General features: G+C 43.2%; 1 protein-coding gene across 2 annotated transcripts in view; it reads left to right on the top strand.

Moving 5' to 3' along the window:
* Positions 1-664: 664 nt before the first annotated feature.
* The window catches only part of LOC142902283 (carbohydrate sulfotransferase 8-like), a 146316-nt gene continuing 122017 nt past the window's right edge, over positions 665-24963 (top strand). For both annotated transcript variants that reach the window (XM_076047216.1, XM_076047208.1), the window contains exon 1: positions 665-1720. The gene's annotated coding sequence lies outside the window, so the exon portion shown is untranslated. The remainder of the gene's footprint in view (positions 1721-24963) is intronic.

The raw sequence follows: 24963 nt of genomic DNA, 5'->3' as shown, positions 1-24963 counted from the left end.
TTTTTTTTTATACAGTAGGCAAAATCCTCAAATCAGTAAAAGATGAATTTATCCTATGTGCCTTTCCCCCGACACTAATGGCTGCTCTCTGACTGGGTGCTGTAATATTTTGCACTGACCTAATTGGGTTAAGGCCCACGTGTTGCAGCGGCAACAGTAATGTGAGCCAAAATCAATAAAATTGCAGTGAAATCAGGCAGACGCAATCTGCAGCAAACGTAGTGTATTGGTTTTCCGCGGCGTGATTATAAAATTAATGAAGGTCTATAATCTCAGCATTTTGTAGCTATTGGCTGTATTTCTATTGAGTGTACAAGTCGAGTATCTCCAACCCGGAGGCTGGATATTCATGTTGAAGTATTTCCAGTCTGTTTCTTGTTTTATCCTGCTCAAACTTGAAAAGGTAAGAAAACCAATAGCAAAACAATGTTAGTTTACTCTTTCCTGATGTTCCACTTGATCTCAAGTCTGATGTCAGGACCAAAACACAGAACTGTGAACACATCCTGTTGTGTTTCTAAGTACAAAAGCTTTTTCTTGACTCCCTCCAAGTGGACCTGCTCGGTATACAAACAACTTTTTTTTTTTTTTTTTTGAAAATAAAAACAAATAACAGCACTTTACATTGGTACTGACTTCACACCCACAACACATATATGTAGAGATTGATTTATTATATACCGTGCCAGAGTCCTCTCACAGAGTGAGGCTTCATTACACGTCTTCAATACAAAAGCAGGCAAACTTAATTACATAAGCACACTCTTTCTAATGGAAACCCTATTCAGATTGATTTATGGCGTTTATCTTCACGAGGGAGATCTAATCTGGGAGACACGCCGGTAGTTAAAACCCTTTGCCGTCTCCTCTGAGTTGCATTTATTAAAGCGGCGCATATCAGCGAGAACCAAAGCAGCGCTGCCGCGAGTCCGCCATTCGCTCTTAAAAAAAAAAAAAAGAAAAGAAACACACAAAAAAAAATCTGATAGTGATGAGACACGGACCTCATCCGTATCAGAAAGACTCTTTAATGAACTCGACACTCCTCCTCCAGCTCTTCCAGCTCCGGTCTCCGACTGCTGCTCCAGCGCCCGCGCCCTGCCAGTCGACGCGCCAAGGAAAGGAGGAGAAATCCGCCGCTGCATCCTCATCATCCGGATCGAGCATTAGCCGAGAGGACAAAAGAGGGCGGGAGTGAGGGAGGGCGGTAGGGAGGTAGCGCCTCGGCTGAAGCTGAAGCCGGGCCCCGCTGACAGCAGGAGGGGCAGGTCCTCCAGTCAGCCGCGCTGCAGTCGGAAGGCGCCCGGTCCTTGGAGACTCTCCCGGGGATGCGCAAAAGATGTGAGGGGGTAAAACGCAGGAGGCTTCGTGATTGGCCACACACGCAGCCGCGCGCGCGCGCACCCGTGCGCGCACACGCTCACTCACTCACTCCACAATACATCTGATGTGGAGAGAGGCATGTTTGCTCCTGCCAGCGCGTCGACGGGGCGGCATCAAAGTTGAAGGAGAACAGCGACGTCGTTGCCGCCGTGGAGGCGTCGAGGAGCCGCGTCAACAAGGCGACAAGTGGCGCCGCATCCCCGCTGCTCTGCCCGGCAGAGGCGGCAGCGCTGTCCGTGGTGCTGGAACACACGGCCGATCAACTAGTGAGGAGCCGCGGAGGAACTCTTCACTTCGCCCGCTGCTCTTCAGTCCTCCCAGCTCGGCTGTTGGCGAGGTGAGTCCCCCTGTAGTTGGAGATGCACTCTCACGTCACGTCTCGTGTCTCTCGTGCTGGTCTTTGTGTGCGCTGTTTCGGTGCAAAGTTTGTTTTTTCATCTCGTTTGGCTTGTTGCAGCAGTCGGCCGCTGTGTTTTTCCGGTTGTGTGTGTGTGTGTGTGTGTGTGTGTGTGTGTGTGTGTGTGTGTGTGTGTGTGTGTGTGTGTGTGTGTGTGTGTGTGTGTGTGTGTGTGTGTGTGTTGGGGCGTAGGAGAGTCTACTGCCCCAGGTGTAACTTATAGCCTGTTGATTTCACCCATCACTTGCCATCATTCTGCATTACAGCCCCAAAGTGTTTCCCACAGTAGGATCAGCGAGTCTCGTTGATTTAAACCTGTTCACCGCCTGACTGAATTAAGATCATTCTGTCTATTCTTGCCATTGCTTCTCGTTAGTTCTTCTATCTCAGACATGGATTTTTTTTTCATTTTTTTTTTAAGGTTTACCACCTCTTCACAACATCACTTTACTTTGCTTAATTGTTGCACAGCTGAGAAATGACAGCAGAGCAGAGCAAGTGTCAGACCTACTGCTGATGGTTTCTCCACACTGGTTATTTTGCTCATGTGTGAAGATAACCCAGATCCTTGTTGAAGATGCAGCAATTTGAAACATCCGAGAGAGATGATTAGCTTTGCTGCCTGTCTCTTAGTATTTGGGTATCAGATGCACACAGGTAGAAAGCACAGATTAGTCTTACATTCCAATAATATTTAGGTCTGCTGTGGCTGGAATGAGTGAATGAGAATGAGAGTTGCAATCAGAGGTGAAGTTGAAAGTGACCTCAAAACTTTTGGTATTTTTGGAGGATTCTCATCGAAATCCTTCCTAGAATCTTGATGGATATTTATTATTATAGTTTAGAAACATCAGTTATAACTTTTTTTTTTCTTTTCTTTTTTTTCCCTGACATATATTTGTTTAAACCCCCTGTAAGCATTTGTGGTCAGATAAAAAGTGACTTTTTTTTAAAGGTTACATGCAGAGTCAAACTTGCTGCAAAAAGTCGCTGACTCCGTCAAGCTGCGGCGTGTGAGGCGTGGGCGTCTTCAAAGCAGAACAGAACCCCTTTGAGGTGTGAAACTTATGGCTCGACGACTTGAGTTTGAAACCGTTTCAAGTCGGTTTCATTTCAGCGGTGGCCTTTTGTTTCAAGATACATTCTGTGCTGTTGTCTCGTGGGTAGCATGCAGTGCCACCAGCTCGTGGCTGGAGACGGCGCGCTGCCAAGGATTATTCAAGCTGCGAAGATCTCACCCTGTCGGACGCTTCCCTTCCTCCGCAAACGCTACTGATGGGTGTTCATGATGGCCTGCTTAATATTTTGTGTGGCCAGGGCAGATTTCAACAGGGGGGGGACCAGCTTTAATCACACTTGGAACAACAACCTTTTCAGGCCTCAGTTTTGAGTTAAGCCCTTCACGTGGTGAACAAACTGGGATTCTAAACAGCTGTAACTGTTGGTGAAGTCACCCAGTGGCTTTAATCAATTGGTGCCATTTCCCATCCGGAGGGATGGTGAGTGCAGGTGTCATCAAAGTAGAATGAGTCTCTTTTTAGTTTGGGGGTGGCGGCGGCGTACTCAATGGCTTCACTTAGCCGGGTCACTGGACACACACACACACGGCAGAGCTTTGGCGCATACTAATTGTGCTCGAAGACGCTGCGCAAATCCTGGGAGGCTCAGCACTGGCAGGGGACCAGCGGAGCAGGGACATTGCACTCCAGATGGCCCAGAGAAGCCAGAGGAAGAGGACTGTCCAAAGCCCAGCTGGGAGTGGAGGGAGAACTGGAGCGCCAGTGTGGTGTGGCTTCGGTGCATGTGTGATTGAATTGAAGGGCACGCGTGGGGAGGAGGAGGAAACAATAAAAGGTAGAGACAGAGAATAGAGCGCTACGGCCGAGTGCGAGTCCTCAAGAAGTGATTGAGAGAGTTGCTGGATGACAGGGAATGAAATTGAGGTGGTGGGGGGGACTCGTGTGTGTGTGTGTGTGTGTGTGTATGGGTGCGTGTGTTCATGTAGGTGTGCACGTGCATACAAGGGCGTGATAGGAAAAAAGTGTGGGAGGGAGAAGAAATGAAAGAGAAGATGAAGGCTCCTCTGTGTCTCGCACGCTCGTGTAGGTGTGCGCATGAGAGCCTCTGCCTGCGTGAATGTGTGTGTGTGTGTGTGTGTGTGTGTGTATGCGTGTGTATGCGTGCAAACTTGAACAAGTGACAGGGAGGCAGAGAAGGCTGAAGACATAAAATGAAAGAGAGAAAAGAAACAAGTGTGTGAGCACAGTCGCACGCACACACACACAAGTGTATCTGTGTGGGAGTAGAAGAAAATGAAATGGGAAGGAGCGAGCGTGTGTGTGTGTGTGTGTGTGTGTGCTTTGGGTGTTTGTGTGTGCTTGCAGAGAAAGTATTACTGGGAGACGGAAGGCAGCAGGATGGACTGGTAAAAAGAACGAGAAGGAAAGGAAGGAGGGAAGGAACATGTGTGTCTCCTGGAAAGTACATGTTGGGGAGGGAAACTAAAAACAGGACTAATGCAACGATGTTTGTTTGTTTTTGTTTGGGTTTTATTTTTTTGAGGGGAAAGGGGGTGTGGTGGATTCTTCAGGTTGCAGCAGTTGAAGTGTGGATGTTGAAGGAATCCTCGTGAGCACCGACTCAGTTGCATAAAAACAGAGTTGGAAAGTGCGTTAGCCACACAGTCTTCCTAGGGGGTTGAGATGAAACCTTCCAAGGGCAAGTTGCCTTGATACAGAAACTGCGCTAGCAAGGAGTCTGTTCTCCTAATACAGGCAAAGGCCTGCAGGAGAAGGGTCAAAGCTTCAGACACCACAGGGGCAAATTCTGACATGGCTATTCAGTGATTGTATTAAGAAGCGAGCAAAAGGTGGAGGGGAAATTACAAAATTACAGAGGGTGTTTCAGTAGCGTGAGAACAGAAATAGAGGAAGTTCAGCCCAAGTTGGCAGCGATCCCCCCCGACTCTCATCTCCTCTCACATGCATGCATGCATTTACCGGAAGACGCTCCTCCACAGTGATTGTTGCGCGCTTGTTTTGTGGCTCATGGCTTCAGGCGCATGACCTCCCAGTGTGAGCTCACACTCTGATGTTCAGCCCCCGCTCTGATTGAGAAGAGGCCTTGCACGTGGGACACTCGCTTTATTATGAGGGACCAGGCCCGAGAATATGGCTGCCTGTACTGAGGTGAAGACTCTATCTATATGTAAGGTTTGATTATTATCATTATTATTATTATTATTATTATTTAATTTTTTATTTTTTTTTACTGTTATTATTATGAAAATATGACGCTCTGAAAGTGTAAACAATTTTAAAACTTGAGAACAACATTCAATGACCAATTCTTCAATTCCTCATTTCAGTTCTGAGTTCAACACTATTTTGATTTTATCACTCTTGAAAGGCTTTTGAGTTCACGAGACTCATTTATAAACTGTATTAAAGAGACACACATCGACAGACAAGTGCCAATAGACTGCAAATGGATCGAGGTCCAGCTCATCCCTGCACGGCCAGATATCTTTCTCTTTTTTTCCTATGCGTGGTGTGTGCGGTGTGTTTGGTAATGCAACACACGCTCTCCAAAGTTAAAAGTTAACTCCCACCTGAGAGCCACCCCACACGCACCCACCCAAATGCGCAAAGTGGAAAGCGGATGGTGGCTCTGCAGATGCAACGCTGGCTCGCTGTTTCTATATGAGAAGCCGCTGGAGAGCAGAGGGGGAGAACGCGCGCTCCTTTTCTTTCTGCCACATCTCCTCTGTGATGGAATGGAGCATGATCTGCACTTTGATCACAATGAATTATTCCTATTCCTGGCTATAAATATGGTCTGTCTTCAGCTCCCCAGCTCCCTCGCTCTCGACTTCACCTAGGAATCTGTGCTCGCCTCAGAGCAGCGCTCTCCAGAGTGTGACACTCCGGCTTTGCTGCAGCTCCAGTTTTCTTCCTCCCAGCGCGAATATAATTAGAAGCTCTCCCTTACTGTTGAAATCCCCTCCTGTGGAGGACTGTGTTGTGACTTTTCAGATCATCAGTTGCTAATAAAAAAAAAAAAAAAAAGGTGCATTGAGTCTCTTGTAAGTGACTATAGTATGAGTGGTAAATGGAGTGCATATGGTTTACTTTTCCTGGTGACTGACATCGTTAAAGATCTGTACTACTAAACCTGTTCAAGTCACGGCGACATCATATGCAGAAGTAAACAGAGTTATCTATTCAGTGTTATTCTACAAGGCTATTTCAAGTACTCAGACTATATCTCGCAACAATTTCAGGAACGGTCACTGAAGGCTACTTGTATTCCAGCAGTTTACTCTGTCCACCAGGTGGCCAACTTAAAGTAATTGTCCATTCACTCCTTCCACGTTTGCAGCAGCTTGGCTCTGTATTTTTGTGCTTCACTGCTCTGTATGTAAGGCACAGACCTGGCATCTGTGGTCTGCAAGGGTCTGAGCCTCTGCAATTGATCCAGGGAACTTGGCCAGCATATTAATATCATAAAACCACTCAACAGGTATTTCCTTAACTGAACCGAAAGTAACAATCCTATGTTGACATAGCGGCAATTTGACTTCCATCGTATCTACACAAAAATGGAACGGCCACTTTTGATTTATTTTGTTGATTATTAAAGGAAAAAAAGGGAAAGCAATGCTGGATGTTTAGTTTAAGGGTTCAATGCTATTTTATTTCATTAATATGGATCAACCGTGGGAATGTGACAATCGCAGAGTAGTTTCACCACGGGCTGCTTTCATGGTGACCCTCCTCCGCCTCAGCGCTCACCACAGCAACATGGATAGCAAACAGACTGTGTGTGGAAGGCTTCTACAGGTCAGTACTTGGCACAAACTACCAATCCCGATTCATTACAGTTTTATTTTTATTTTTTTTAATGAAATGTTTAAGAGAGGGAACGACATTTTTTAGCTGTTGTGGGAACTCGAAGAAAAAATTCCGAGGTCCGTCATTGTCTACGGCGTTTTTTTTTTTTAATAAGTGCAAAAGTCAAAAACCGTAAGTGCCGAGGTCTTGAAATTTATACAGACACATGAACACTTTTCATTTTACAGCGATACCCACGAACAAACGATGAACATAAACGGCCCTAGTTTTATCAGGAAGGAGCAGCAGTCAACACCGCTCAGGTGTTTGTCTCATCAGGGTTTGCAGTTCACTGGTGTACTTTTATTTTTATATATATATATTTTTAAATGCACTATAAAGCGGAAGTGCGCAGTTTTGCTTAATGAGCGCTGGCAAAAACGTCATTGTCCACTCCCAGTACACATTTGACACGTAAACATGCTACAAATCACATGAATTTCGACACACCCCTGAATACAGGTTTTCTGATTATAAAATATCAACCATATAGGCCCAACAGCGCCACTAACTCACATAAAAATACCTGCCCACGCATTTATTTATACATCACTGTCCCTTCATTCACTCTCCGAGCCCCCATCGTTATTCTGAGTCATCTAAGTTAAAACAGGATCTTTCATTTTCATCCAGAAATGGCTCTATTGCAGTTGTGGGACTCCATGCAACTTTCTTAAACTATTATGCGCCAACATACCCCTGTTTCACTCAACCCTGATATATTTAGCTTCATCAGAGTCTTGGCTTGAAGATTGTCTGCTTATTTTTTGTTTTGACCAGTGAATGGCTTCATTCAGTACTTGTCAAGGGCTGCGACACCCTCGAACGCTGCTTGCAGCTTTAATTTTTTTATTGACTTCTGATAATGATAACAGTTCTAACTTTACCTGATTGAAAACATGCAATGACAAAGCATCTGTGTACAGTGTCAGTGTTTTAGTTTTAGTGCTCTTTGAAGAAAAGGGCTCTGAATGACGAGTGCTACTTTAACATCGACTGCTTTTGCACATTGCAGAGGCAACGCCTACACATTGCTCCATGCGTTGAACCACAGAAGAATCAAGTTCTGAAACAAACACGCCATCTACAGCACAAGCTGGTAGGGAATACTGCAGTCCACTCACCAACCCTCTTTCCATCATTCCTGCTTCACATTCCTCAGTGCAGTATGACATTATTCCACTGATTCTGATTCTGAGCCCAATAGTTAAGATGCTTCCTTTGCTGTTGCTGTCTCCCTATGAACTGGAAGAGTCTGACAGACTGTCGACTCGGCAGACTTTACATTTAGAGGTAACTGCGGTTTCGAATACATTGTTAGTAAAAGTATTTCCAACTGAAGTTGGTGGTGTAGAACACGGCAGTGGTGCCGCTGCAGATCACTGGAGTGACTTGTTGGCAACATAGACACACTGGCAGCTCACCAAAGTGCCTTTGAATTCACAGCTGTTGACGTTCAAAATGCCCCTCGTGTCGTTCACTCATCCAACACTGCTGCGCCTCGGTTCATGACACAAAGTCGTTTTATCCCGTTTATGCTTTATTTTTGCTGGTGTTGGTCCATTATATCAGGCACTTGTGATGTCTGACAAGACCGTCCACAACATTGGTGTGAATTCGGTCAATACTGTCATTATAATGAATGGCATAGACATCAGTCTTGACTTGTGCAAGAACTGAGATTGTGAAGCAACATACTTACATTTGCCAACTACTACCAGGCGTTCCATTTATTCATTATACAATTACACAAGGGTTGAAAATGACCTTATTCTCACAGCCAGCAATCGCTAGCTCCTCGTCTTCAGTGGCTGCAAAAATCATCTCAGGTCAGTGTCTGGATGTCTGGGGGCTGCGAAGGAGCCAACTCATTGGTGGCACAGACGTTCAAATGAAGTTTCACACGAGTGGAAAAGGGAAGACCGGAAATCTATATTTGTGGTGAAAGTTTGGCTCTTTAAACCGCCGTGATTCATTATTTAGTTAAAATGAAGAACTCCACGAAAAAGCCACCAAGCTAGAGGCAGCCTGCTAATCTGGGCTTGGCTTTTGTGATGATACATCATCTGTGATTCACAAAGAGAGGCGACTACAAGCTCCTGACTGACATGATCAAAATGCCTCTGATGTGTCAGGAACAAACTACGACGCTATTCTTAGGAGAACACAGTGGCGTCAACAAAGATTGGCTTCGGGCTGTGCTTTCGGAACAATCAGCGCAGCGCTGCATCCAAGTCTTTATATATCTCTGGCATCCACATTGATATGGCAAGTTTTTTTTTTAGTTATTACTTTAGTCATTATTGTCACGGCGACTCGGAGAGTTGGACTAATTCTTACAGAAAACTCGGCGGCACCTCTTGACATTCCCACCGCCGGTTCATGTGGCAGCCTCACCCACATGGTATAGCGCCACCAACCTATCACCTCTAATGGGAAGTAAAAGGTCAGCCCTTAATTATTCATTCAGGATGTCAAACAATGCTTGCTGGCTGTTATTTAGGGTGGGTGGAGGCGGAGACCCATTGAATAATTCAGGGCCAATGATTCTCTTTCTGTCCCTCCGAAAAAAAAAAAGTGGCTGCGTGGTTCAGATGTTTGAGTCTTACCTGGGTGCAGGAGGCCTCTGTTGTTGCCTGGCTGACCTTGGCCGTCACCGCAGCAACAGCGTGGGTGGAACAGAAGGTGGACTTGCATCTTTTCACTTCACGCAGGCGTCCTCCAGTATGACTGCGGGGAGCTGGCTGCTCCGCGCCAAACTTCCTCCAGAGACCAGTTTACAGTACAGCATGTGCCACGACTCGCCGGGCTGCTGCCAGCGACTGAAAGAACACGAGATAACTCCCCCTGCAGTGGGGTGTTTTGCTTTTTTAACCGCTCCTGTTTTGGTACACATGGCGCGTCAATTGCTTTTAAGCCGCTTTCTGGAGATATACATGGTGTTTATTGCAGCCGGGGAGGCAAAAACACATATTAATGCTATTACGGTGTATTTAAGTGAAAACATGAAATGCCCCTGTGTGAGTCACTTCAGTGGAGGGATTAGACGGTGGCAGCGCGGCTCCGATTTCTGTGCAACAAGGAAAATGTTCTATCTTGTTATATGAGAGGGCTGGAGGGGAAGAGAGGGACACATGAGACACATGAGAAAGTCAGAAAGTCTGTGTGTGTGTGTGTGTGTGTGTGTGTGTGTGTGTGTGTGTGTGTGTGTGTGTGTGTGTGTGTGCTAGAGAAAGAGAGGAACACCGAACATGCCCATCTCCACCATCTCTGACTGCACGTCTGGCGAGCAACTGCTGGCGAGCAGCCCAGAGGAAATCAAATGAGGAGCATGTTTGTCACTGTAAAGGCAATAATCCCTCTCACTGTGGTGACTGTCCTACCACTGTCTGTCTGCAGCCACTGGAGGCAGCGTTGCTGGACTGGCCAGCCACTGCCTCAACTGTCAAGTGTCTGTACGCTACACAATGATGGGAAGCTCGTTGTTTAAGTGATAGAGATTCACCAGTCTTCTGCTGAAAATTCCCAATTTAGCATGTCCACATGATGCACTTAAAAAAAACCCATTGCATTTACTTTTAACATGCCAGTCAGTGTGAAAAGAAACACAACTCAAAGGCCAGTCCTGTGACTGAAAGTACCTAAAGTTTGTGATGGAGCCGAAGAAGTTTGAGAGTAGAATTGAAAAGTTTAAATCGTGGTGCTTCTCAACTGGTGGAGTCTCAGGACACACATTTCTTTCTTACAATGAAGCAATAAAATAGAAACGCCAGCCCACTTTCTATCATTATTGAAATTATTGAATTGAATAGTGCATCCAGCAAAATAAATGCCCAGCATTCTCTCTATAACTATATGTATTTTAAAATCCCTTTTAAAGAAAAAAAAAAACTGCTCCAAGACCCGCTTTTGGGTCACGACCCACCAGTTGAGAATCGCTGGTTTGAACAGTGAACAGTGAGGAGAAATGTACTGGACTGACTCAGCTCATAGCCTCATTCTGTGTCTTTCTAACTGCTGTCATAGTGACACTGTTGATCTCTGATGGATTCACAGAATTATTCTTATTTTTTTTTTTATAATACTGATTTATAGAAAAAACATTTGTGTGACATTTCATCCTGGTGCTGTTCTTGTCATTGGCTATTCTGCCCAACAATGTGACAACAGTTCTGTCCGAATGGTCAAAACCATTCTTTCCCTTTGTGTTGAAAAGTTGACAATTTATGTTTTGTGAATACATTTGAATGATTATAATTATAAAACTTACTCACTTCATGGAAAATATTTTTAATGAGTGCTCTTTGTGTGCTTGACTTATTTTTGGAATGTGGCATGCAAACTAGTTCAGAGTCGGAAGGGAAAACCAAATGACTCAGCCAAATGTGGGACATTGTTTTACTTAATGTGTTTGCAGACTGGCACATGGAATTAGTTTTTACACTGGCTATGACTAATTTGGAACAATAAAGGATAGGATACATTCTGGTTAATTAGTGAAAGAAACTGTTTTACTCAGAGTCACATATTGGCTCATTACCAATTTATGATGAAATGGGACAAACCAAGTTTCGGGGATCGAACCCAAAACTCCGTCTATTATATAAAAATTCAAATTTGGATGTAACTCAATCTAATGTTGATCTTTAGTGTGTTGAATCACAACAATCACAACAATCACACGTGTGCCCCTTCGCCAGGGCTGCTGATCAGTTTGGCCAGATTGTTTGTGCTCAAGTTAATTATACCCCAATTAGTTTTTTTTTTTTTTTTTGCAAGAAGTCTGTGAAGACTTGGCAATACATTCCTGTCTTTTTGTGAAGACTGTGGAACAGACTTCATTTGGACGCTGTAGCTGGACCTAAACGGCGTAATTATTCACAGATGAATCAAGTTAAAATGCTCACTAGAGAATCTGTTCTAGTCAATGGGAATGAAGTGGAGTAGCAGCTCCATTAAAGTTACATCATATTTCTCAACCCAAAAGAAGTAATCCAATCATATTCAGCAAAAAGGTGTGTTTGAACAAAGTAACCCATAGAATTTAAATACAAAATACTTTGATTGAATCAATGTAATTGTTTCATTAAAACTCAAGGCCATTGTGAAGTTCCTGCTATTAAAACCCTTCAGTCATCAAGTGCACGCTGCTCCTCTGTGAAAAAGGAACAATCATTGCTCAACAATGGCAATAATGGAGACAGAACAACTTGAAGGTTCATGTTTTGTTCTTATTCTGTCAAACATGTTCAGTGTTTGTGTGGTGTGGGCTTTTAGAAAGGGTGTCCCAATTCATAGGGCAAAATCTCAGTCTTTACCTCTCGTGACTTGGTTCCAAAAATGACTTGGGCCAAAGATTTGACATCAAGGTAATATTAATCACTACTATTAATATCTATTTCCAAACTACTTGGAGACACTTTCTGGGCCACTGTGGACTACTGTAGCTTTATATGGCTGATTGGTTAAATGGTTTTTATGTTGGCAAAATATATTATATTCTTCTTATTAGAAAATATTTTTATTTTGGAGTTTTAGATATCTAAGAATATGCATGCGCGTGTTGTTGATTTCCATTTCATGCTGCCAGATGCCTTGACTGATGCATCATCAAAACATATTGCAGCAGTGTGACTAGTTCAATCAAACAACAAACCAAATGGTCAAACCTTAAATTGACTGTAGACGGGGCGCAACGATTCCAAAAAATAATGCAGCATAAAAATCATCACGCCTGCTTATCTTTTTGTAGCCAGAGGTCGGAGGGAAGGATGAAACAAACGGCCATAAAAGAGAAGAAATGTAGCTGGACACTAAATAAAAGAAAATGCTTCACTAAGGGTTAAAGTGTAGTATAAAATAAAATAAAAAAAGAATTGAACTATGGAAGCGTATTGCTGCCATACTAAAAAATATATGTCAGTATCAAAAAAACTTACAAAAACTTTCCCCATGCAATCACATCATTTAGTTTGCCTGTGTTGATATTTCTGGAGACCTTAATAGAAACAATAGAAACAACAAGTTGCCGTTCCTGTAACATTCTGGGTCAGCCACTACCTAAGAAGGATAAACAGAAGCTGAAAATATACAAACAGTACCAGCTCATAGCGTATCAAGTACCAGTACCAGTAGCAGAGATTGACCAGTACTAGTAGTGACTCTTTAAAGGAGCTGCCTGCTTGAAAACAAGCCCAAACACCCCAATCTTTCACTCACTTGGAGATGAAAGTACTTTCACTTTATATAATCACACGTATCCTCCCACTTGCAACACGGTGAAGTTCATGACTAATCTGCTAATCAATCCATTACTGAGTTAATTGTATGATTTCAGATGGGTTTGCCTTGATTGTTATCTAATGTTCACTGTTTTGCGATCTCTTTTGCGCCTCATACTAATTAAAATCCCGCCTCCTTGAAAGAAATGTATTCCTTATTTATCTGCTTCTGCGTACCATTAAACCGAACCAGAGGCACGGGGGTCGTTTGTGCAATTAGTGTTTCATCTGCCACATTTAATACTGCACCAGTCTCTGCCCGGTTTGACCCTGCAAGAGGCTCTTTTTTTTTTTTTTATGACTGACCATACTGCAACCTAATGCCTTTCCCAGAGTCACTTCATGGAGAGGCAGTATGCACCTTGACTGAAATGCACCCACTGAAGATGAAAGAATAGCTTTTAGTAGCTGTTGAGTGCCGTTTCCAAGAGAAGAAGAGCCTTTGCTCAACGCTCCTTGAAGCCGACCACCATACTACAAAGATCAAAGAGTCACTTTCATCTCCCACAAGGATTTTGGGTTTGCAAATAAGACTATGACTATGTCCCCTTCTCAGCATCACCACCAGCCTTTTCATTCTGGAGCAAAATGTGCTGCCCAGTGTCAGAAAGCTTGGTCTCAGGTCTCAGGTCTCAGGTCGAAGGTCGCAGGTCGCAGGTCGTGAGTCACGGGTCCTCCATCAGGAGGATGAGCCACAACACACAGCTAAAAACAGCCAACAGTTCAAATTATTGATTTGTGTTGAAAGTTAACTTTAGATATCTTCTCCAAAAACCTGTTGTTGCCTGAGAACAGAATGATCGAATGTCGATAAACAAATACAGAAACAATGGTGGTGATTTTTTCTTTTTTTCTTTTTTTCTTTTTTTCTTTTGGAAGTAAAAACTAAATCAACATGCCGTATACCTGGCAAACTTCACAAAGTGGATTTTTGAAATGAGATCAAAAAACAGCCACTTTTGAAGACATTTTTTTTTTATTGAGTTTTGTGAAAATATGAAAGTATCCACAATAATTTCAAGTTTAGAAATTCATGGAATTTATGTTTTTTTAATTCCTTTGGAGATTAAAGAAAAATAATTCCACCCTGTGCACACAGTTCGGCACGGGTGACAACATTTAATGTTCCGAGGTTAAAGGGCAAGTTTAAGGAGAAAACCAAACAAAATCAAAAGTGAATTCGAGTTCGATGCGAGCCTTCAACGCAGCTTTCAGCCAAGTTGTTCTGCCAAGAAGCTCACCGGTGGAATTAATTCCTCGCGCTTGGTTATCATACACACCTGCTTTTGAGCGCAGGAATATTATCCGCTTGACGTAAGTGCTTTGCATTCAACTTTAATGAAGTCTGCTGGTTATTAATATTTCAGTACCTAGCGCTGGCTCCCAACTATGTACCCAGTGATGATATCCTGAGAATAACTGCAGTATGTAAATATCGTGTAGGTGCTGTGTGACAGGAAAAAAAAACCCAAAAACCATGAGGCGAACTGGGAACTGGTGAATGGCTTAGCTGCTGTCGCTCCATTCTGAGGAGTTTGGGCCAAAATAGCCCCAAAAACACTGTAACAATGTCATTCAGTGCTCTGACAGAAACCCACACCGAGGCCTGCTGGTTGTAAATTTATACTGCGGCCGCCACGGAAGTATCAGTCCCATAAATGCTGCTTGTGCATGAGCAAGTTGTGCACTCAACTGCAGCATCTTTTTCAGACCTTCAGCTGCCACACGGCAACATCGCTCCAACTCCTCGTGGCTTTGTTAGCGCTTGCTGCTGTCGCTATCACGTGGGCTCTGCTTGCTGGATAGAGGAAATGGACCAGACTCTGGGATGGACGGTTTGTATCAGAGTGCTTATATCTGAGGTTTTAGATGCAGGCGGATATAATCCCATACTTGTTTTTTTTTTTGTCTCATCAGATCGAAAATGGAACTCAATATTGGATTGCGAAACCCGTGGTCTGGAGATTCTTTTTAAAGTTATTATTTGATATTGAACGTTACATATTTATGTGATCTCTGTGGCCATTTTTGTAGCAGAAGTGAAGCAGATTGGCATAAGCAACATATTTTGACCCATACCTGATGCAGTATGCTGGCTTTAAACACACATTTCAAATGATGTTAATTGGCCGGAATTCAGTGAAAATGTCTTTCAAAAATGAAAGGTAGTCTTCTCTTTCTTTTCTTGTTCTTGTTAGCTTAACTCGCTAGTTTCAGGGGGCCCTGAAGGCCTATTTCTTTATTTCTTTTTTTTTTTTTTAAATCAATTTCATGTCCATTTTTTTACTACTAAATTCTTCTTGTTCTTGTTGTTGTTGTTGTTGTTGTTCTTCTTCTTCTTCTTCTTCTTCTTCTTCTTCTTCTTCTTCTTCGAGAGAATTTCTTGGGAATATTACTTTGCAGAGAAAAAAGGAAAGATAAAAGAGATGAACAGATTTCTAGGGTTGATTTATAAATAGAACAGAATCTCACCTTGAGCCGAGCGTGCGTCATCGTTCAGCCGTGTACGTGCACCATCTTGTGGATTTTCACACCTGGGAGCTGCCTTCCACTGCTGACTTGTTAAGAGTTGTCGAGACTTCACACGGAATTACTCATTCTCTTCCCAAACTTTTCGCCTTCCTCGCAAACTCCACACACCAGCAGCCTCCTGATCTCTGATCTTGCTGCTGGTGCCTGTTTGTTTCATCTGCCGCTGTGTGATGAACCTCTGCTTTCGCGCTGACAGACTGGGTGTGTGGAAGCTGCTCACTGGTGACACGTGTCACATTTTGATCATGTCAGCTATTGTTCTTTAGTGTCGCTCTTGCTTTATTTATAAATGAAATCAACTGTGGTGGAAAAACTGTTTTTTGCAGTGCAAAAAAAAAAAAAAAAAAAAAAAATCCTATTTATTACCCAGAAATGAGCAAATCACCTGCTTGGCTCGACACCTTAGACAACAAAAACGAGATGTTCAATGTTTAGTGTGCTCTCTGTTTTGTTATCAGCTAATAGCGACTGTTCTGCTGGCCCCGTACGCCACGTCCGCTGAGATGTAAATGTAAAAAAGTGTTTCCATGAGACCTTTGCGATATACTTCTGTATAAATACGTCTGGAAACCACCTCATCAGAGCGTCAAAACCTTTTAGCCTTATTTGAGAGGTTTTTCCAAGTGCCAGTTTTTTATTCAGATATTTAGGTTTTGGGGTCACATGATACCAGTGCATCAACTCGAATGGTGAGCAAAGAACTTCCACTTAAAAGGCCCAGTGTGTAAGATTTGGCAGCATTCTACCGGTAGGAATGCATATTGTACGTAAAGTTATCATTTATAGTTATCCAATCTGACAAAAAAAACAAAAAAAAAACTGCAACCAGCAGGCTGCTTGATTATTCTCTCATTTCCATGTCCATTTCCATTTGGGGAAGGCCACCAGGATTCTAATATGTATTTATTTGTTGAAACCCCACTTAATTTCACATCTCCCAGCTGTGTTTACAAGGTAGTAACCCTGAGCAGATTCCCATTCTAGACCACTGCTCATAGGATGGCACAGTAGTTAACAAGCAGCAATCAATGCAGAATCTTAACACAACAGACAGCACACAACCAATCTGCAACCTGACCTCAGCGAACCGCACGGAAGCCGTGCGTGTTGTTTATGATACATCAAAGAAGGTTGAGGCGACATCCGACTTAAAAGCTGTCACACAGGAGCTGACCCTCTTATCATTGAAATCAATGACAGACCGCTGGCTCTTTGAAAAAACAAATGCAAAAGTAAGCAGCATTCTCCTCGGAAGAGCAACAACAACTGCAGCAGCTGGATGTTTGAAGTACATTGTCCTTATGTTGACAGTGAGCTGTTAGAAGCCACTTATATTTCTCAAAATACAGTAAATATTTATTCCTTTGTTGTTCCTTTACCCTAATGTTCATTTATTTTTTATTTATTTATTTTTTTGTACGTGTTTTAAAGTTTGCCTTCTGTTCTACTTATTATGTTTCATAGTTGTCCGTCACGTTGATGTCAACGCAATGGTGTTGCAAAATATGGAATTAGCCACCAGTGGATTCTAGAAAAGGTCCCAGGTGTTGACGTGGAAGAACACGTGGGGAACATTGTTGCCAACAGTGATTAATGTGCCGCAGCTCCATTTAAAAAGATTTCTTTCATTACAATTAAGGGGCAGAGATGTGGAGTAAAGGTCACTAATGCACACTAATCCCATTCACGGTGGTATAATCAGGCTGATCTATCAGCTGCTCTTTCCTCTGAACACATTAATGTGGATTAATCACAGCAGAGTAATCCCAGCAGGTTTTCACTTCTTAATGTCAGCCCAGTCTCTCTTTCACATCCTGTCTCAATAGCTGCGAAATAATGATTGCCTTTTTAGAAGTTGCCACCATTCTTCAAGATCCGGGGCTCACCTTGTAGCTTTTTAATTTGGAGGAGAGCAGAGGATCTCTCAAGTTTCAGTTGCGCCTGGGCCAAGTTACCTGCCGAAATGTGTGCAAGCAACCTTGACTATTGGATCAACTTTCGGCAAAAAACGTTCACATTTTATCTCTATGCTGTTTTCTGTTTCGATGTTTTTGGTGATTAATTCCCAAAGTGCGTGACCTGGACATTGTGTAAGCTATTGTTTCCATCTGAGTCATATTGTCATATCATAATGCAAGCAACAGCAACAAAGTCCCCTTGTCTAATCTCACTGGGCCTCTGCTGTTCGTCACACTCGTTCCATTTCATTTTTCTATTCATTGTGAAATATATGCATATGCATACTGCAGTGTATTCTTGAAATTCATCCCAGCAGGTGGGTTAGCGTTGAACTGTGTCCTACGAAATCTAATACGAGCTTCTCATTTCTATCCCCACCCAACCAGAAAGAATGGGGGAGATTGTGTGTTCATTCATTTAAGCGGCTAAGGTTAGCAAAAGCCTACGTATGCACATCATGTATGTATTGTGCCTTCTTTCTTTTCATGAGATGCATTTTCTCATGGGGAAAAAAACAAACAACAATTTGGGCGTCATGGACGAAGCATCTTATTTAAATTCCAGCCCGCAAAATACAAGAGTTATTTTAAATCCGCTGCTCGATCCTTCATTGTCTCAGCATTGCTGACATTTCATTTTGAGTGCATTTCGTGGGCATCATCCAATAAACTGTCATTGGGCAACAGGGTGGGTGTGTGCAAATCAAGAATTGTATCAGTAAACTGTGACACGTCATGGAGGAAAGTTCACTCCCCAGTTCGTCACTGTGTGAGTCCAAAGTGTAAAAGCCTGTAACACCTGATTCCACCTTACAACTGGCTGTTACCTCAAACTGTGAGTCAAAAGCACAGCTTCCGTGAAAATAATCTTTTAAGTGCATTTCCCCTCATAGGCATTGGGTCAGGATGCTCTCCAGAGGGTGTGGGGTCCTGAAAAAAAAAAAAAAAGGTTTTTAAAACATCAATGCTTGAGGTTTTTTTTTTTTTTTTTCTGTCCTGCGGTGAAAAGCACATTTTCAGAGAAAAAAGATACACGCAAACAACTGTGAAACATCAAGCAGGGTGGCATCTATGCCCTCAGATTGGTAGAAAACAAAACCAAAGCCGTACAGAATCACCCTTGCCTGCGTGTGTCGCCGCACCTGTCTTGTTTGTATAACACGCGTCATATACGATGCAAGAATGCCAGAAGAAAAACGTGCTTGAGTTGCTTTGCAGAGGGGTTATGAAACACTTGTATGGCTGCTTTTGCTGCCTGATGGGAAATATCAGCTGGCAACCTATCGGGATGTGGAGAGGCCATGTCTTACCGAAACCCACAATACTTGGTCGTTTCAAGTAACTCATGAATTTGAAGTATTTAAGAACAAGTGTCAACATGTTGAGCGGCTGGCTAGAGCTTAAGATGTGTGATCGTTCTAAATTCAATGTTAATGTTGCTCCCTGCCGAGAATGAATGCCAAAATATCGATGAGAAGAAATACTGAAAAAGAGAGAAACTGTAAAGATTGAACAAAGTCAACGTAATCATTTACATTCTGTGATATTTGCTCAATATTATTTGCTTATTTACTCCAAAAAAAAAAAGTTTGATTGACTTTAATTGATGAGTCCCCATTCTCCGGGATGCGGGGCCGGGTCCTGACTGCAGTTTGTGTGTACACGCTAACCAGCATAAACTTTAGAATGTCACATCGAATTTCAGAACATACAGCGATTGAAACCAAACAACCACCGCTGATGCAAATGCAGATCCTTTTTTTTTTTTTTTTAATTTACCCCTCCTTGTCTTCACTCTGAAGTTTGAAGGCATATTGATTCTGTAACGAGCATCCCAGCCGTCAGGCTAATCCCCATCCGTGGTGCGCCTCCCCTCTCCACAGATACCAGAGAGAAAGGTGGCCATTGGTTTATTTATGTTATAGAGCATGAAGCCCCGGTCGGGGGTGACATCATTGGAGGAGCCCTCCTGCATCATGCATGTCCTGGGAGGCAGCTGCACCACTCTAATCTGGCTGCTTCAGACGTCTCCTGGACCGCACGACTCTTTGAGCGCCTCCTGGGGGATTTCTGAGGCGTCACTAGGTCAAGTGCAATATATTATTCCCTCAGCTGGTTCTTGCTCTCCAGTGAGTTCTAAGGAGAACCAGGAGGCAATAAGGTCCCCCGGCCTGACCACGGGCCATCTATGACGCAATTTCATAAAATCATCTGTACAGAGATGCAGCAGTTGCATTGTCACAAGTGTGACATATCGTTAAAAAGTAGAATTAATTACACAGTTTCTGCCATATAAAGCACCGGCAAACCCCCCCCCCCCCTTCATATTTCATATTTCTTTCCAGATTTCCATTTTTTCTCTTTTATCCTGGACCAGTGAGGAAGCTGAACCAATACACACCTGAATTTTTTTCTGTGCTTCTGGGGTCAGTGCACAAATCATGGCCAACATGCTGAAGACATGCTGTTGGCTCAGAGGTGAGAGAAGCAAATATCTTAACATTTCAACCCCCCCCAGTGGTGAAACGTGTTCCACTCGCAACACTTTCTTCTATTTGTCACGCCAGCACGTTGCCCCCCCCCCAAACATAATATTTCTTCATTCCTCGTCTCACAGTTTCGGCCTGGTGAAATTGCATTTCTTCGCTCTTGACTCCGTCCTCGGCATTGATTTGCTGTGATGTACTATTGATCATTTATGGTCTTTTGTCTTGTCTCTATCAATCTTGTCTGCAAACTCTCAGGTGGCTTGTCGTCTCTTTAAAGCGTACATTCAGATATGCAGATGACGTGTGTGCACACGTGAGCCCGGAATTCTATTTAGTCGTGTGCCGTGTCAGGCTTTTGAACACTGTGGACACTATTAGTGTGAATCCTACGCAGTGTTTTCTCAGCGAGACTCTTGAGGATTACTAAATGTGACTAGAGTGTCTGCAAACAAAGGGTTTAGTATAAAATGGGTGACATTTGAAGGTTTTTTTTTTTTTTTTCGAGAGTGCAGCATTGAACCCAACACAAAGGTGCTTTGTGATCTTCTCCCTCCTCCCTCCAGCCTTGAAGAACCAACGACCAAGAAAAACTTTGAGTGATCCTTTAAAGGTACACTAACACATTTCCAGCAGACTACTGGCGGCGAGATGTGCCTGCAGTCAACTGCAATTCAACAGCTCAACTGCTGTAATCTCAAACAACAGTTTGTTAGTGTAATAAGTATTGCAATACTCGGCGGTATATTGCGTACATGGCAAAGTGAAATCATGTCATTTCATTATGACTCTTGTAATCCTAAAAAAAAAAAATGAAATATTATTGTTAAATCTGCTTTATACAGCTTAAAATAAATGCGTAGAATATCCTGAAAATGACTCAACGAAGAGGTTCCCTTACGAGTTTGACACTTTATTAAAAGCATACAAACACATTATGACAGGAGCTACCTGTGGGCAAACATTCAGCACATATATGAGTAAGCAGTACCGTGAATTCAACACAGTGTATTTGTTTAAATTACCTTCATAAATGGGCAGGTTCAAGCATGGTGAAGTAGTGGCTCTGAATGATCATCCTGTACAAATAATGTCTCATATATATCGGAATCATGTGGTGAACACTTGACTGCACATGATTCTGTCCAAAGGAATCTGTGCAGTTGCGAGCAGCAGAGTAAATGAAAAATAACATTTCCCAGCAACGCACTGAACAGGACTATTCCGCGTCAAGGTGTTATTTCACAGTGTTTACAGTACAATGTATAGTGTCACACTAATATTTACAATATTACATTTTGATATTTAGTTTTCTACATTTACGGAAAAAAATACTATGATCGTGTTCAAAAGGAGGGCGTGTGATGTGACGCTCCACCCCCAGAAGAAGAAACTTCACTGGAGTCACATGCAACTGACCCTTTTGAAAGGTTTCCATTAGCAGTGTGGTGATGAACATCCTTTATGTGTGACTGCAACGAGCTCAAATCAGAAAAGCTGGCGAATCCTTCAACTCCCGTCATTGATTTTTGAGACACAACCGCGGTTCACACGCAACAAATCAATACCTGCAGCCGGACAAACTTTTCATCGCAGGTGACAGCCGCTTGTTTGGAGAAATCAATTCATCCCCCACATCTCTGACAACTTTTCTTTTCCACAATTTCTTTTTGTCCTTTTGAGCTTTGTGTAAAAACAACCCTGTCAGCAGGTCACTTTTATGTGTTAAAAGATATATATATATTTTTTTAAAAATGGAGTCACTACATTAGTGCAGCAATGACAGATGAAAGAGAACAGCACAGTTTTCTGTTGTGTCTCCATTTCAATCCTCCTTTCCCCTCACGTGACGCTGCTCTGCGCCCGCCTGGCTGCTTAGTTTCCTGAAAGCGTCCTTTTATTCCCACTCTCCCGTGTTCCGTGTCTGGTCACACTGTCGCAGAACATGTGCATCACCGCAGGGTTCACAATTTGCTCCCTCGTATTCTTGACACCATGAGCACGGGTTGCAACAGCTGCGGCGTCCTGTGCAAGTAATAACCTTTGCCACATTTCAAAAACTGAAAGTGAAAAAGCTGATTGGTTGCATCATGGCTGCAGACATTGTCAGCGGTGTACACGGTTGAAATGGCGCGAAAGCTTGTTGAGGCGTTTCTTTCTCAGGTGAGAGAGAGAGAGAGAGAGAGAGAGAGAGAGAGAGAGAGAGAGAGAGAGAGAGAGAGAGAGAGAGAGAGAGAGAGAGAGAGAGAGAGAGAGAGAGAGAGAGAGAGAGAGAGAGAGAGAGAGAGAGAGAGAGAGAGAGAGAGAGATGAGAGAGAGAGAGAGAGAGAGAGAGAGAGAGAGAGAGAGAGAGAGAGAGAGAGAGAGAGTCAGTAGTTGCAACTCTATGCATGTATGTACATATATCATAGTCAGAAGGAGACAAAACTGTAGTATTGCGAGACAGACTGGATGGCCTGAAGAATTTACATAACAAACCAGACACGGGTAAAAGTCTGTGACCTCATGAATTATTGGTGGGAGGAATTGTTAAAGCAGCCTTAATGCCCCTTTAAAGCAGCCAAGCCACCAGGGAGCGCCGGCTTCCTGCCTCCGTGATGTTTATTGACTGGAGCTCAACATGCCCAGTGCAGCGCCCTGACTGAGTCCCGGAGTTAATATTCCACTTTACTCAATTTGATTGCCATCTATTGCAGCTGCCAACTCTGATCACTGCAAAGAAGCCTGAAAAACAGCAGTTCCCGTATTGAACAGGACATCAGGAAAAGAAAGCGAAGGAGGAGGCGGAGACACAATACTTCCAACGCCGCTCATATCCGTCATCTTCCATTTTTGGATTTTCAATTGAGAGCATCTTGTTGTTACACCCAACCAGGAACCTTAACCGGCACAACTTGTGTCTCCCTCCTCTGACACAGACCGGAACGACAGAAACTTGGTTCTCCCACTGTTCCTGGAACCAACACTTGCTCCATCACTGTGTTGTCTCCTGCTGTCGGCCAACTGTAAAATAATTATCTGCGCTGATGACACTCTGCCCAATCAGCGCTTTGTGAATTCTGCCTGTTTGGCTTAATGTGGCTGAACCTTAGTTGTCTCGCTGCACACGGATCTTTCACGGTCTGCCTGGCTCGCCCAGCACCGCTGAGTACATCCAAATACTCTTCTAGTGAAACCAGGTGATTTGGTTTGGGATGGCCTAAGTGAAAGGTTAAAGATCAGAAATTTCATTTGCAAGATAAAAATATTTAAAGTTGTTGTATGTTTAAAACTATATATAAAGGATAACTTGCATTAGGGAAGTTAGTGAAAGAAACTATCACAAAGTAGGTTTATTTTGAAGGCCTTGTGTATTGTAAAGGTCATGCGACAATGTGTTCCAATTATAATTTGCATCTCTCGCTTGTCAATGAGTCGCCTGCCTGAACTGATAAAAGTACATTATTTACTTCTTTTGTCTTGAAGGAATTCATTCATTCATCTTCTATACCCGCTTATTCCTATTCAGGGTCACGGGGCTCTGCTGGAGCCTCTCCCAGCTGTCTGAGGGCGAAGGCAGGGTGACACCCTGGACAAGTGGCCAGTTCATCGCAGGGTCCGTCAAGGAATAGTCAATTGAAAATCAACCATTTTTTGTTTGAGGCTGTAAACAAAGGGCTAAATGTTTTGGGTTTTTTTTGTCTCTTTTGGGTTGGTTAATTCTGTAAAGCATCTATAATGAAGTACGAGATTTAAAAAAAAAAAAAAAAAAAGCTAAACATGGATATGTAGGACTTTTAAGCTTAAATTAAATAAATGTATATTTTCTATTGTATAATTCCCCGCCCCCCTATTTCACTTCAACATGCATGCGACTGTATGACTGTTAAGAAGCCGTAAAGATTCTATCACACCTCCTTCTATTTGGGTCAGTAGTGCAGATCCTCAAATAATTCTCCTTACAACACCACTAAACCCATCACATTTGTTTCTGCCTCAGAAAAAATCAAGTCTCGCAGGACAGTCATTTGCGGTGATGCTTTTTAATTAGATCTCTCTTTCGCCTCCCCACATTTGTTTGATAAAGGCCACTGGCATTTTTATGATGCAGCGTTACCGCTTCCAAGCTTTCATTATGCACAAAAACAAAAGAATTGAGGATGAGTTACCTGCGTTGCTCCGATCTGTTGCTGTGATTTCCCTCCGTGTAGCATGATCTGATCTTCTGCTGATTAAACACATCTGCATTGGAGGGAAAAGGCGGCTCTCAATCCAATTAGATTCTAATTAGCATGATTGTGTTGTGCGGTACAGTCATTTCACTGAGAGCATAATTCACTCAAGGACAGAACCAAAGAGGACAGATGCCTCTGAACGAACGGGACATACGAGTGCTCTTTGGGTATCAATGGATGCTTTTGAAGGCTTTGAATAGTTGTTCACGCTAAACAGGAGTGGAAGGACCTGTGTGTCTGGCCGCCACAAACTGCCGTGTAATATCTCTCTGGGTAAATACGAGAGGCTATTGTAATGGTTTTGTTTTGACATATCAAATTGATCTCAGATCTTCTTCCTGCGTTTTCCCCTCCGCTTCATCCGCTGACGCTAATCGCAGGGGAAAAGAGAAGCCGGCGATTGTGCTGCGCTAGTTTCCTTTGTACTCGGTGTGTTGCACCGAAATCAAAGAACGAGAAAAGCACGTTAAAAAAAAAAAATAAACCAGCCAGCTCTGAACAGAATTAATAAAGCAAACAATTATCTTGTAGATCTGAAAGATGGGGCGCGACCTCCCTGCTGGCAAACTGCGGAACCCCTTCGTTGTTGAGCCGGAGCGAGATCAGCACACGTCCAGAACCATTGATTTTTGTGAACCCGTTTACCCGTGCGCGGCTCTCGGGGGGGGAACGCCGTTGGGACGTGTAGGCAGCAACCAATCCCGAGCAGGTCGAGGTCTGGCACTGTGGCGGCTACCTGGACGAGCTGGAAGACCTCTCTTTTAGGAGCCTGACATTTAATGAGCTCCTCAGTGCACTGAATGAATTAGACGGAGGTGGG

Source organism: Nelusetta ayraudi, unplaced genomic scaffold (genome assembly GCF_046127955.1).
Source record: "Nelusetta ayraudi isolate G7.1 ecotype Tasmania unplaced genomic scaffold, CSIRO-AGI_Nayr_v1 ptg000005l, whole genome shotgun sequence".
NCBI lineage: Eukaryota > Metazoa > Chordata > Actinopteri > Tetraodontiformes > Monacanthidae > Nelusetta > Nelusetta ayraudi.
Note: the sequence above shows the minus strand (reverse complement) of the source record. Positions and strands in the feature narration are given on the sequence as shown.